This window comes from Anser anser, assembly GCF_964211835.1.
Source record: "Anser anser genome assembly, chromosome: 2".
Taxonomy (NCBI): domain Eukaryota; kingdom Metazoa; phylum Chordata; class Aves; order Anseriformes; family Anatidae; genus Anser; species Anser anser.
Window position 1 is genome coordinate 150,369,697 of NC_139721.1, and position 12,318 is coordinate 150,382,014.

A 12,318-nucleotide genomic window follows, 5' to 3' on the forward strand; every position below is an offset into this window, starting at 1 on the left:
GTAAAGAAAAAAAAGAAAAAAAAAAAAAAGTAATATTCTTAATATTCTGCAGCAGTACTTGGAAAATGTAGATTTCTTGGAGTTAACACTGGAACATGGACTGTGATTATTGCAATCAATAAAGTTAAATTTGATTTAAAGAATAAGTCTGCTCGTCTGCTAAAAACAAATGAGAACACTTCAGTAATGCTACATTTCTCTGTTTTCAAGTCTTCTAAAACTAATGGAAATGACATGAAAATATATAAGAAATATATAATAAGAGCTTGGAAATGAATCAGGAAACATAAAACTACGGTTCTGACCACAGCATTATATTTTCCACATTGCATAATGTTGTTGCTGCATAACTTAAATTGCTCACATAAAATCAGGGTTAAGGCAGCTTATATTGAAATCTTGTTAATGTTAACTTAAACAATTCCTATTGACTTCAGTGGCTTGAGACAGACCTAAAAGAGATTTTATTTTATTTATTATTGTTCTTATCATTGTCACTTTGCAGTATTGTCTCCATTGGACCACATTTATCAGGACAGTCAGGAATTGTTATATTTTAGAATTAGAAAAGAGTGCAGAAAATCTGTTGAATAACATTATACAGGACCTACAGTGAGGAAACTGTAAACCTCAGCCCTCCTTTTGAAGAGTTGCTTGAACACCCTCCATAAATCGTAGCTGAATATCTTTTATGTTTGTTTTCATGGATTGCCTGTGCAGCTATGGAACATTAGTTAAATTGAACCAATATAGATATATTATTTTGTATTATTGAAGGCAATTTTCTTTAATTAGCATAATAAGAGGAAAATTACATATCTTACTAAGGGCCACTTGTGTCATTTCCCCGTACACACAGGTCTTTCCAGCTGATTGTTTTCAATCAACCTAGAAAGCACTATGAACAAAACAGCCCAAGTGTAGCAGTCTTACTTCCAGCATTATTCATTTCATACATGACATATTTTCAAACATGGTTTCTGAGACCCAGACCACATGAAAAGATTTCTTTTGACTCTTTCAAAAAGTTTGTGGTCTGTTTGCTTGCAGTCATCATGGAAAGACTTATTCGACAACTGCATGTTTTTGGTGTTTTTTATTTCCTTTTCCTTTTTGTGAGTGAAGATGAAAGAAGAACCTAATTACTGTAGGATTAAACTTCTTTATATGAAGGACATTTTGCTGTGACTTTGAACATTAATATCACTAGAAAACACAGAGACAATAATTCTCATTTACCATACAGGTTCAGATGATGCAATGTGCTGAATTAAAGAATGTAAAACTATAATTATATACATACAGCTTGTCAGAAAGTAAAAGGAATGTCATAATAGCTGCTAATTAACTTTTACAGGCATGAGCAAAGTTGGTTATGTATTTTGAATTAGGAGAAGGTGAAAAACATTATTTCATCTGAGCTGTGAAAAATAGTCATATGGGCACTTTTCCCCAGATAAACCTGTATCTGACACTTGGCATGTCAGTAATGATTAGTGGTCATGTTCTTTGATGCACTGTAACAGACCTGTTTGTCAAATAATGTAGGGTGAGTAGCAGTTACAGAATCATAGCTCTGAACTTTTTAAAAAATGTGTTGTCATATATTCACTTTAAAAGTAAATCTAAGGATCTGTCAATAAAAATTAATGTTGACAGTATGGTCTTTCATTTACTATGAATTATTTTTGGTTTTCAATTAAAAAAAAAAAAGATTTTTATTAAATATGAGAAAGGGAGTAATTTAAAGGAAAAAAAATACCACTAATTTTTAAAAAACACCAGAAGTTGTAAAGCTTTCTATGAATACTTTCAGCTTATCAAAAACATATTAAAAATAACTTTTTTATTTTTTTCCATATGCATAGTTCCTTTTCTTTCTGTGTAGTTGAAAGTAAATTAAATTTCTCAAACGGCTACAGCAGAAAACAAAGGAACTTCTGACTTGCACGTTTTTAACATGTATCCACAGTTGAGCAGCCATGACTCACAACCTTACCATAGTAGAAAATGAGGACATCCACACTAGGAAAAGTAGCTATGTAACTCCATATTTGGCTAAAAGTTCTCACGTAGATAAACCCTAATTACTTTTCAAGAGCCAGACTGATACTTTTTCCATAGTGAGCAACACCCAGCTTCACCAGAAATCTTATCAAGACTCTGGAGGAATGCTGACCAAAACCAAAAATATAAAAATGTCTCTTGCAATATGAATTCAATCAAAATCCGTATGTACCAGTCTGCTTTCTTTTTGAGGAATCTAAATTTAAAGAAAACTGAAAGTCCTATCTGTGTCAAAAGACATTGTCCTGTGCTTCAGGGCAAAATCCTGATTTTTATTTTAAAATGACCCTCTTATAAAAATCCAGACTATCATTAATATATATATATATATGTATATTTGATCCAGCCAAAATTCCGATTCAAGATTTTTTGCAGTTGAGGTTTTTTTTTTCTATTCAAAAAAAATTTTCAAATTCTATTTAGATTTTGGATCCTCCCTGCCTTCACATGAAGGAGATCACTCACTGAGATTGTGATCACCTAATTTTCCACATTACAAGCAAATCAATTCTCTTCATTGCATAAAAACATGCAGGATTCATCACAGCTTTGCCCTGTAACAAAATATTCGTGACATAAAGCCCAGCATATGTGTCAACCATATTGCTTATGTGCCCGTAATTCTGAGATATGATGTTTACATTGCAGTTCATAGGCCTTTGAGCCAAACCTTTCTGTTATTCATTACCTGGCTTTCCATTCTGTTCAGTACATGTGCAAGATTTTAGCGATCAAAGTGACATGTTATTTGCTTTTTATAATAACCAATATCAACATCCCCCTCCAAGTTGCATCCTTCCCAAGTAAGACTTGCAAGGAACAAATAAATACTACTTAAACTAGCATTTATTTTGCAATGACCACAGGCAAGGTCACAGGGAGTTTGAATGAAGCCATTTTTCTATACTTGTGCAAATTCAGTGCCCATGCTTTTCTGAGCAAATCAAATCCAAACTGCTTTTGCCTAGGATTTTTAAATGTGAATTACCCACAGAAAGCTTCTCTGGCTTTGATTCTCCATTTGGATTACCTGCAATTGCTTGCAAGTACTTAGATGCAAATAAGCACCAATTTCCTTTCAAGATCAAAGATTTATTAGATGTCAGATTTTATCTCTGACAATCAGAACACTGTATGCATAAGCCGATTGCTGTAGGTTCTTACATTCAGATTCCCATGTTCATTGTGTTAAACAGAAAGTAGGTTGTTGCCACATAGTAAGTGAATGAGCATAACAGTATAAGAAATCTATAATTCTCTCTTGAGGGTTCAACAAGGGAAGTAGGGAAAAAGATTGGATTAATTCTCCTGAAACAGTGTGGTTGGTCATTATTCTTTATGTGGATCAATATGAATTGAGTCTGGGCTATTCTAAAATGTACTGCTACTTTCCAGAAGTCAGTGAGCTATTTTGGTGGTGTACTCAAACCATAATAGTTACATTTGTCAGATTATCCATTATACCTCACATCTCCATAAAAATTCTCAGTGCTCAGATGTGTTGTTGAAATCATCTTAAGTACTTTTGCTTGGAGGTGAGATGATATAGTTAGACCTATTTTGGGTGATATTTTAAGGATTACGGAATCAACCATTCTTAAATAAAAATGCTGAGGAAAATTTGGTCATAATTATCCTTAATAATTTCGGCTATTTTAAAAATTCTTTTACCATCTAATCTGAGAACAATAGAATATGGCAGGATCAGACATTCAAATATCAGATGCTTCTTTACTATTACTATCAAAGGTTTTTCTCTTCTAATTACGAAGCTTGCTTTCTTAGCACCAGAATACTCAGTGCTCATACATATATACTCAGGATGCATCAAGCTGTATTCCCAGCAGTCCTTTGGGAACAGGTTTCACAGTGGTTTAGATATCTACCAATCAGATCCTGTAAAGGGCTGAACAACTTCTGTAACTGTCAAGTTCTTTCTTTTAAGGACTAGATTTTTTTTTTATTTTTTTTTTTTTAGGCGTAAGCTCTTACTGAAGTAAGAAGGAAGACTTCAGTAGATCTATGATAATTTAAACCAGCTAATATTTTGCCCCTGCTTTCAAAATTTTGGAAGTTGAGATCTTTCAGCACCATGTTACAGGTTGGAGCCATGAGAAATAAAAGTTAAAAATCCCCTTATGACCTCTATCATAAGGACTATGTGCTGAGAATGTATATTCAAGAAAGTGTTTAGAACTGCATAATGTATGCTGTGCAAACGTCCTTCCTCCTTTTGACATTGACACCGATTGTCTCAACCCATTGCAGAATGTTTCCTGCTTATAGCTAACTTCATTTTCATTTATCTTCACTGAATCTAATGATAGCAGGTAAAATGTGCAGTCATTTGGACCAAAGCAGTGTGCTTATACGCATTCCCAGTAAATGGTGTCAGGGAATGAAACAAGGATGTCCAGAAGCAAAGGAGAACTGCAAGAAAGATATAGAGGGCACAGAAAAGTCAGCTTTCTGAAGGGAATGTGCAAGATTATTGCAATAACCTTTATATGAATATAAAGCATTTGACCTTTATCTTCACTGCAGCATTTAAAGGATAGGTGAAGTGTTTTGTTTTGTTTTGTGGTTTTTATTTTATTGTATTCAAAAGACAAGAAATAAAATGTGTAAAAAAGCACTTATTTTCAGTGCTAACTGTATCAAGAAAGTAAAACCTATTTTCTCATACAATGTTTAGTAGGCACTGCTGCTCAGTAGATGTCAGTCAAAAGAAGTGAAAAGAGTTGTGAACAGTGACTAAAAATCTCTTCTCTCATTTGTTCAGAATTCAGCCTCTTTTCTCTTGAGATGTCATAATTTCATTGTATCTCCAGTTACCATAGAGTCTTTCAGGATGGACAAGAGATGAATGCACATAAAAGAAGAACAAATGACTAAACGAATGAAAGAAAAAAATGACTTTTTTTTTCTTTTTTCAAGATCAGTATTAAATGATATCTTTGTTCCTGCAAAAATAAATGCAATGGATTAAAATAAAGCAATGCTGACATTGTGACATGAAAATACAAGGTCATTATTCATTTATTATACCCTACTGAGTCATAGAAATTATGGAAACGTGTACAATCTCACAGCATATTACCTAAGGTCCTTGATCCTGCTAACATGCACTTTAAACACGGAAGTCATTCCATGTAACCATAATAGAAAAACTGACATGCTCAAACTTAAGTAGCTGCATAAACTTTTGTGGGATGGAAACCCAGACACATGGCAGCTAATATGAACACGGAAATTAATCTGAATTTCCGTATATTAGCCATGCAGAAATAAATATTAAGTTTACTTCTACTGGAAATGGCAGCTTAATTTCCCTTTATGGATATCATCACACAACAGGAATACAAGGAGATTAAAGTAATATGTTAAATGGGCTAATGCAAACCCTTTAAATCATAGAAATTCTATGCCGCATAGAAATAATGCTGCCTAAAGGTAATGTAACACACTCCCTCAAGGTATTTGCATTGAATCAACAGGGAGTGCAAACATACAGTATCCCTGTGAACCAGGTCAGTTAGTTAAGTGACTAAATGTGGGTTTGGGATTAGGATTTTCAAACAAACCTGAAGGAGTTAGACCATTCCTCTGCCACGCTCTCTTCAAAGCTAAGTGACTAAATGATTTAAATGCCCAATTTTTATTGTTTTTCCTTTGACTTATCAAAAATCCCAGCCTAGTGCTGAAATCTTGGTCCCACTGAAGTCATCTACAAACCACCCATTTGATTTCAACAATGCCAGGATTGCATCTGGGCCACCTAACGTTCCCCACTCCAGAATGAGCATTCTCTAGATGAGAACTGTTTCCGCTCCCATTAATGATTTTATTTAGAGCCAGATCAAGCCATAGGAGATTAGCTTGACTTCAATCCAGTTTAAGGTGAATGACCTTTAAGGGGAACGATCACATGGTGACAATAAGACCTGAATAAAACAACCCCAATAAAAAGCACAAATTTCTTCACAGGGTTTTTATTATGCTTCCAATGGGCAGAAGCCAGCATTGCTGATCTGTGCTGCCACCCTGTGTCACGCAGCATTCTGCCTGCCTTGTGATTGCAGTTGCTAATGGAGCATTTTCCATGCAGCTCAAAATCACTTACAGTATCATCTCCTTTTCCCTTTCTTTGGTATTGAACTTCTCCCACAGCAAACACCCCACACTAAATTTCCATTCAGTCAGCGGGATTTATATTCCAGATGGAAGTATTTGACATCAGTTTGGTGCAAAACACACGTGTGCATTAATAGTTAAATAAATAAACAAACAAATAAATAAAAAGCTTTCATCGTACCAAAGTCAAACTGATATTTATTTACCGCTAGGGACAGACATTGTCGCATGATAATTGTCAAATAAGTTGTGCCCTGATTTAATAGGAAAACCACAATTGAAAATGATGGATAATGTTTTCATTATGTTTATTACAAGGCATTGCTTAATCATACTTATAGTTCATGATGGGGAAATATTTTAATTGGATTTCACTGGGCCAGTCTGGGGACAAAGACTGTCCTTTCATTTTCATGTGAAGTCCTTCAGGCAAAAAGATTCTGATCTTTAATCATGGCCTTTAAATACAACTACAACTAATAAACACATAATTTACATATATATAAAAATTTTACTGTAAATTATAACTTTTAATTCATTACAGATGTGCAAGAGCTTGAATGGACATGGGAAAACCTACCTGACTGCTGTCTTATAGGACAGTCAGTGTTTCTCTCTGTTGAAAAGCTGAAGGGTGCAAAGGGCAGAAACATATATTCCTTTCAATCACAATGTTCCACTTCTTCAAGAAAATATTGTATATAGAGAAGCCTATAATCTCTCTGTTAAAATCAGCCACCAGCTGAACCCCATGGTGCCTTCTCCATTGGCAGATAGGAATACTTTTAATTAAAGTATGATTTTTGCACTCAGCAATATTCACTGGCCATTGAGTGCCTATACTTTGTTTGCTTGCATCTGAAGCTGAGAGCTCTGTGATCACTTCTAGTTTGTCCTTCACTTCAGATCTGCGATGGCCAAAGCAGGCAGCTTTGCAGAGTCTCTGCAGCTTTGCCTCTGACTCTTCAGGTTGTTTGTTCAAAGCTCTGTCATTTTCCCTCTGAATTGCCTCTTTCCCAGACTGCAGAACAGGCCATTTCTCGTGGGTCCTCTCTGCTTTAGAGAAATACCGACTAGATACCTATATTGCATTAAATGTCACAAAACTGTTTAGAGGTTGTTGAGTGGTATACAAAACAAAGCACACAGAAAATATGAGATTGTTAACAACTGTTTATTAGATAATTGCTAATTAATGAGTACTGTCTTTGATCGCTATTATTTTTCCAGCATTCTTCAGTGCTGAGAATGGACAGTACTCAGGGAACTCGTATTCCTAGTAAACCTCAGGTCACTCAGTGCTGTGATTTTATTTATTGCATGCCATTTAAAGCCTTGAGGGTGTACGGGATTCCCATCTCTTCATGGGCTTTTGTGTGTTATTCTTCATAGCCATTGCTCAGTTTTTCACAAATATTCCTTAATTCTAGGAGTACCTGCACCAAGCAGTGGAGTGTTGGACAAGCTAGTCACAAAACCAGGACTGTTATAAATGCATCAGTGTCATGTTGCATCTATTCCTACGGAGAGGCTTTTGTTATGGTATGAGAATCACACTTTCTGTAACTCAGACAAGTGTCTCTGAATGGTAATGTACCTTGCTGTTTAGCTGTACCAAATTACCTGAAGCTAGCGATTCCTATTTGGAACGTGGTGTAGTCTTGTACCACACAACCATGGCCTTATCTTCACTATACTGGGAAAAGGTAGGTATTGCTCTTTGTATTTACGAAAAAAGACTATCCATTTTTGCTCCTATCTTGAAATGCCTGCAGCCTGATTTTTCAGGATTGTCAGCATTTTTATGGCATTTTAAAGCACAGTTCCCTTTGGCTCCGTTTGCAAACCCACCAGATTTTGCTTTAAATTTCAAGTTAAAATGATCTCACCTCAAAGCTGTTATGCCATGGCTAGTTTTGTGGAAAGGTAAACAAGAAAAACCCAGCCTCAACCACATATTATGAATTTTGCATGGTTTCAGTGGAAATCCATGTCTCAGCCCAGATCCTTTAAAAAGCAAGTTATAAATTGCACACGCAATAACTGCACTTGGTTTTCAGAGAAGACAGTGAATAATGCTGGAGGCATTTTATCATTTTGCAGCAGTGTCAAATTTTAGCTTTCTAATGTAATCCTACCTAGCTAATGAGATATAAATGCACGGCTTTTCCCACTGCCAACTGTGTCAACAGCAAGCTCCTTTTGGCCAGCAGCACGATCAATAAGGCGATGCGAGCGGTAAAAGGAAGGAAGCTCAAACCAGCAGTGTGACCAACAAGAAAGCAAGGGTTAAGCTGAGGCTTTGCCATAAGACAGGGCGATAACATCAGTTTTAAATGAGACAAGGGTAGATGCAGTACTGTAATACAGGACAAAATCCTGCTTCTGTGAGGCTTTATGATAAAACAGGGAGCATTCGCCCTCTAGAGGATTAGCGGCCAACAACCAGCAATTGCTCTTTCAAAGTCACAAATCCTTTGTTGCAGCTTGCGAATGGTGCGAAATGGTTCAAGTTACTGACATTCCCTTCCTCCTCCTGGCTTCGGTCCTGCTGTGCTCCCATGACTGTGGAGAAGTCAGAGAGGAGGCGGCTCAGTAGTAGGTGCTTCCCAGAAGCTGTCACAGAAAAAAAAAAAAACTACTATAGGTCTAACCGCTGAAGCTATCTGGAAAATGATTCAGACGTTTCTGGAGCTATAAACTTGCAAATTGTGACTTTCCTGGAACAAAGCAGAGCAGATGTCACTTTTTAACACAGTTGCTTGAATAACAATTCTGCCAGTCTCCTCAGTTCCATTTAAAGATGATGTTATCACCCTTTCCCCTGGCATTGCCTCAACTTACCTCTTGTTCTCTTGTCCCTTCCCTGGCCAGAGTTAACATCCTTAGCATAAGTGTAAGCACCACTGGTCACTGCTGCCCATGGCCCAGGGAAGGTTCTCCTCCAATGGGCACAGCAGGTTCTGGGTGGAGAAGTTTTTCCTCGTGTGGTACCTTCGTTTTTCCTCGTGTGGTACCACAGAAGGGCTGCTTTGCTGCCAGAAATGCATCCTCAGCATCCTTCCCACAGGTGGCACAAGCCTCCATCTGCTTCCTGTTGCATTCTACAATATTCCTTCTACCTCCTCCTCAGTCTCAGAAGGCCTGGAAGATAAGGGAGTTTATGACCCTTTCACTAATTCAACATCTTCCATCGTGCAGACCTAAAATTCTCCACTGCCAATATCAGTTCCCTAAAGACTGAGCCACTCATACCAATTTTATCCCAGCATGCACTGTGTATCATAAAACTTAAGTCTGGTCAGGCAGGACAAAGCTTTTTTTTTTGTTTTTTTTTTTTTGGATAGTTCCAAAATCAATAATCCGAAACAGTATTCCCAAGATCCAGAAGCGAGGCTAAACTGATCATTTAAGAGAAAACACTTAAAAATGTATGGCATGTAATGGCACTTTGGAACTAGTTACTATTTTTATTTTTGAAATATGTGCAAATTCAACTAAGGTTCCCAAAGGCCTAAATTTTAAGGCTGAGTTGAATTTTAATTGCTTACTAACAACATTATGTAATTCTCTTATTAATCTTCTCTCAAAACAAGCTTACCCATGAGATATACTCCAAAGCCAGTTTGTGTAAAATTGATATTTTTGAAAATGAAAATATATTTGATTTCCTAGCTGGAGTTAACCTCTTCTATACTGAACGATGTATTATGCAGTGTTAGAAAATATGACTGTCCAGTTCTGCAAATAGATACAGCCCTTCTTGTGATTATATCAAGCCTAGAGGAGCAATTCTGTATGCCAGGGTTAGACATTGCCTCATCTGAGTCCAATTGTACCCTAAGACGTATTTAAGAGTTGAATAAGTCAAAGTTATTATCATGTTCACTTTTATGCTCAGCTGTTGCTGTAGGATATAGTCTTCTGCCACTTATGTGCTGCCCAGCTACAGTTTTTTTATTAGGTATTCATTTTGTAAGGTTTCAGACATGTTAAGTACAGGAAGGTGAAATATATAGTATGGGTAAAATGAAAAATATTATACATATTTTACTGACACTAAATATTGGAGCTCACCTGAGGGTTCAAGGATTCAATGTTCATAGCTACACATTTTCAATTAAAGTCTTCTATTTCATTTTTAATTCTCTTTTGTCAAAGCCTCACAACTGCATGCAGGATTTTTTTCTATTTTTTATTTTATTTTATTGTGACTACATACCTTGAAGTTACAGTGCAGTCCAGTTCTGGGTACAATTTCTCCTGATAAAATGACAGGAAAAAACAGCATGCAAAACCTTGCTGTGCTGATCCTATTTGCAGTGGTCCTTGATTTGATCAGCAGTTTTCACATCCCCTTCATTTTCTGCTTGTTTGTGAAAGATATGAAGTGACACTTTATCCTCAGTATAGGGGACAACCTGAACTCCTGATGAAGCTCTAGGAGGGGTTTCTGCTAAACAGTACGCAAGATTTTTAGTGGGAGGTGTCCCTGCCCATGGGGGGGATGGGGGGGAGGGGGTGAAATTAGACGATCTTTAAGGTCCCTTTCAACCCTAACCATTCTATCTGTCATTCTGTTATCCAAACAGATAAAAAGCTGTGACATATACATTCCACATACATATGGACACAAGCCAGAGTGAAGTAGAATTTTTTGTTTGTTTTCAAAAATGTGGGAGATTGAAAATAACATGTTAATTTCATGAGTTCTTCTTACATAGGTTGCTATGATTTTGTTCAAAATAAGCAAACACAGTCTTCAGAGAATTTGCTGGTCCAGTGAAAGATTCACTCCTGAGTTAGCTTTCATGCTCCCAAGAAAAGTGACTTTAAAAAATTTGTCAAAATACACAAAACCACACAGGTGACTGAGAAGTCTTTGTTCAAACTATACTTATTTGTTTGGAAAATCCATTTATGCAAAATAGATACTTGTGAAATTGTCTTGTTTTGAAATTCATCATGTAGGGTTAAGATAAAGACATATTTGAATTTCAAATACATACAAATAGATTTGTGTATCTGTAAAAAGTGTCCCAATCCTGCAGGAACTCCAGAGGAAGTTTCACTCATGTATGTCAGGGAGGGATTCATTACATAGGTGCTGTGTGATTATGACAAGAAATGAATCTTTTTCCTGAGTCCCATTGACTAATTAATGGAGTTCCATTAACTTATCTGTAAAATAATAATAGCAATTTTAACTCTTTGTCCAAGTGCAAAAGTGAGACCTGGTGACTGAAGTAGAGATTATAGTGATCTACAAGTCACCCTTAATCTTAGCAAGGCCACAGTTTCTTTTGTAAGTCAGTGGCACAGTTAAAAGATTCCTGGAGTTGTGGTATAGAGTCTTCAGTTTTAGTAAGTATTAAAGCCATCAAAAATAATAACTTGGTTCTTTCTCATATTTTTGGTGCAGGCTGCCATCCAACACTTCTGTAGTAGGTTGGCTTCAATTATTAAGCAGTAAGAGGTGGCAGGTCTTTATCAGGAACAGAGATGAAAGAGAATACTTTGCTTTACTACAAGATGGGAAAGACATGTCGCTGAACATAATGAACTGTATACTATACGGAGTACATCATAATGGGCTCTTTATTTGGGTTACATGTGGAAGATGAAACAAATACGTTCATACATTCCAGAGACATCTTTTCAAAACTTCAAACCACCTCATTTCATTCACTGTGGATAATATTTTACATCTGACAAAGCACAAAATCATTTAGCAGATTAGGTCACATTGCCTATTTGAAGCTTTTATGGATTATTCAAAGGAGGGAGTCTTACATGTCCTGAAAACTGTAAGTAAAAGTAAAACGTGCATGATAAAAACCCTGGCTCAGTTCTGCAACCTTACTTAGGTAAATCTGCCAGTAACACTTAGCAGAAAGCCACTGCTACAGGAATGAAAGCGACTCGTACCCTTGCCAAAATGCAAGGATTGCACAAGCTGCAGCTGTCCTTAGGTAAGTATGCTTTTCTGCCTTTCTGTGAGTACAGTGGTGGTAACAGTACTTGTGCACCTCCCTTTCCAGATGGCTATTTGTACAGCTATGGATAAGTTGAAAGCACCATAAAAAAACAAAATCTATAGGGCAATTCTTCAGTGAT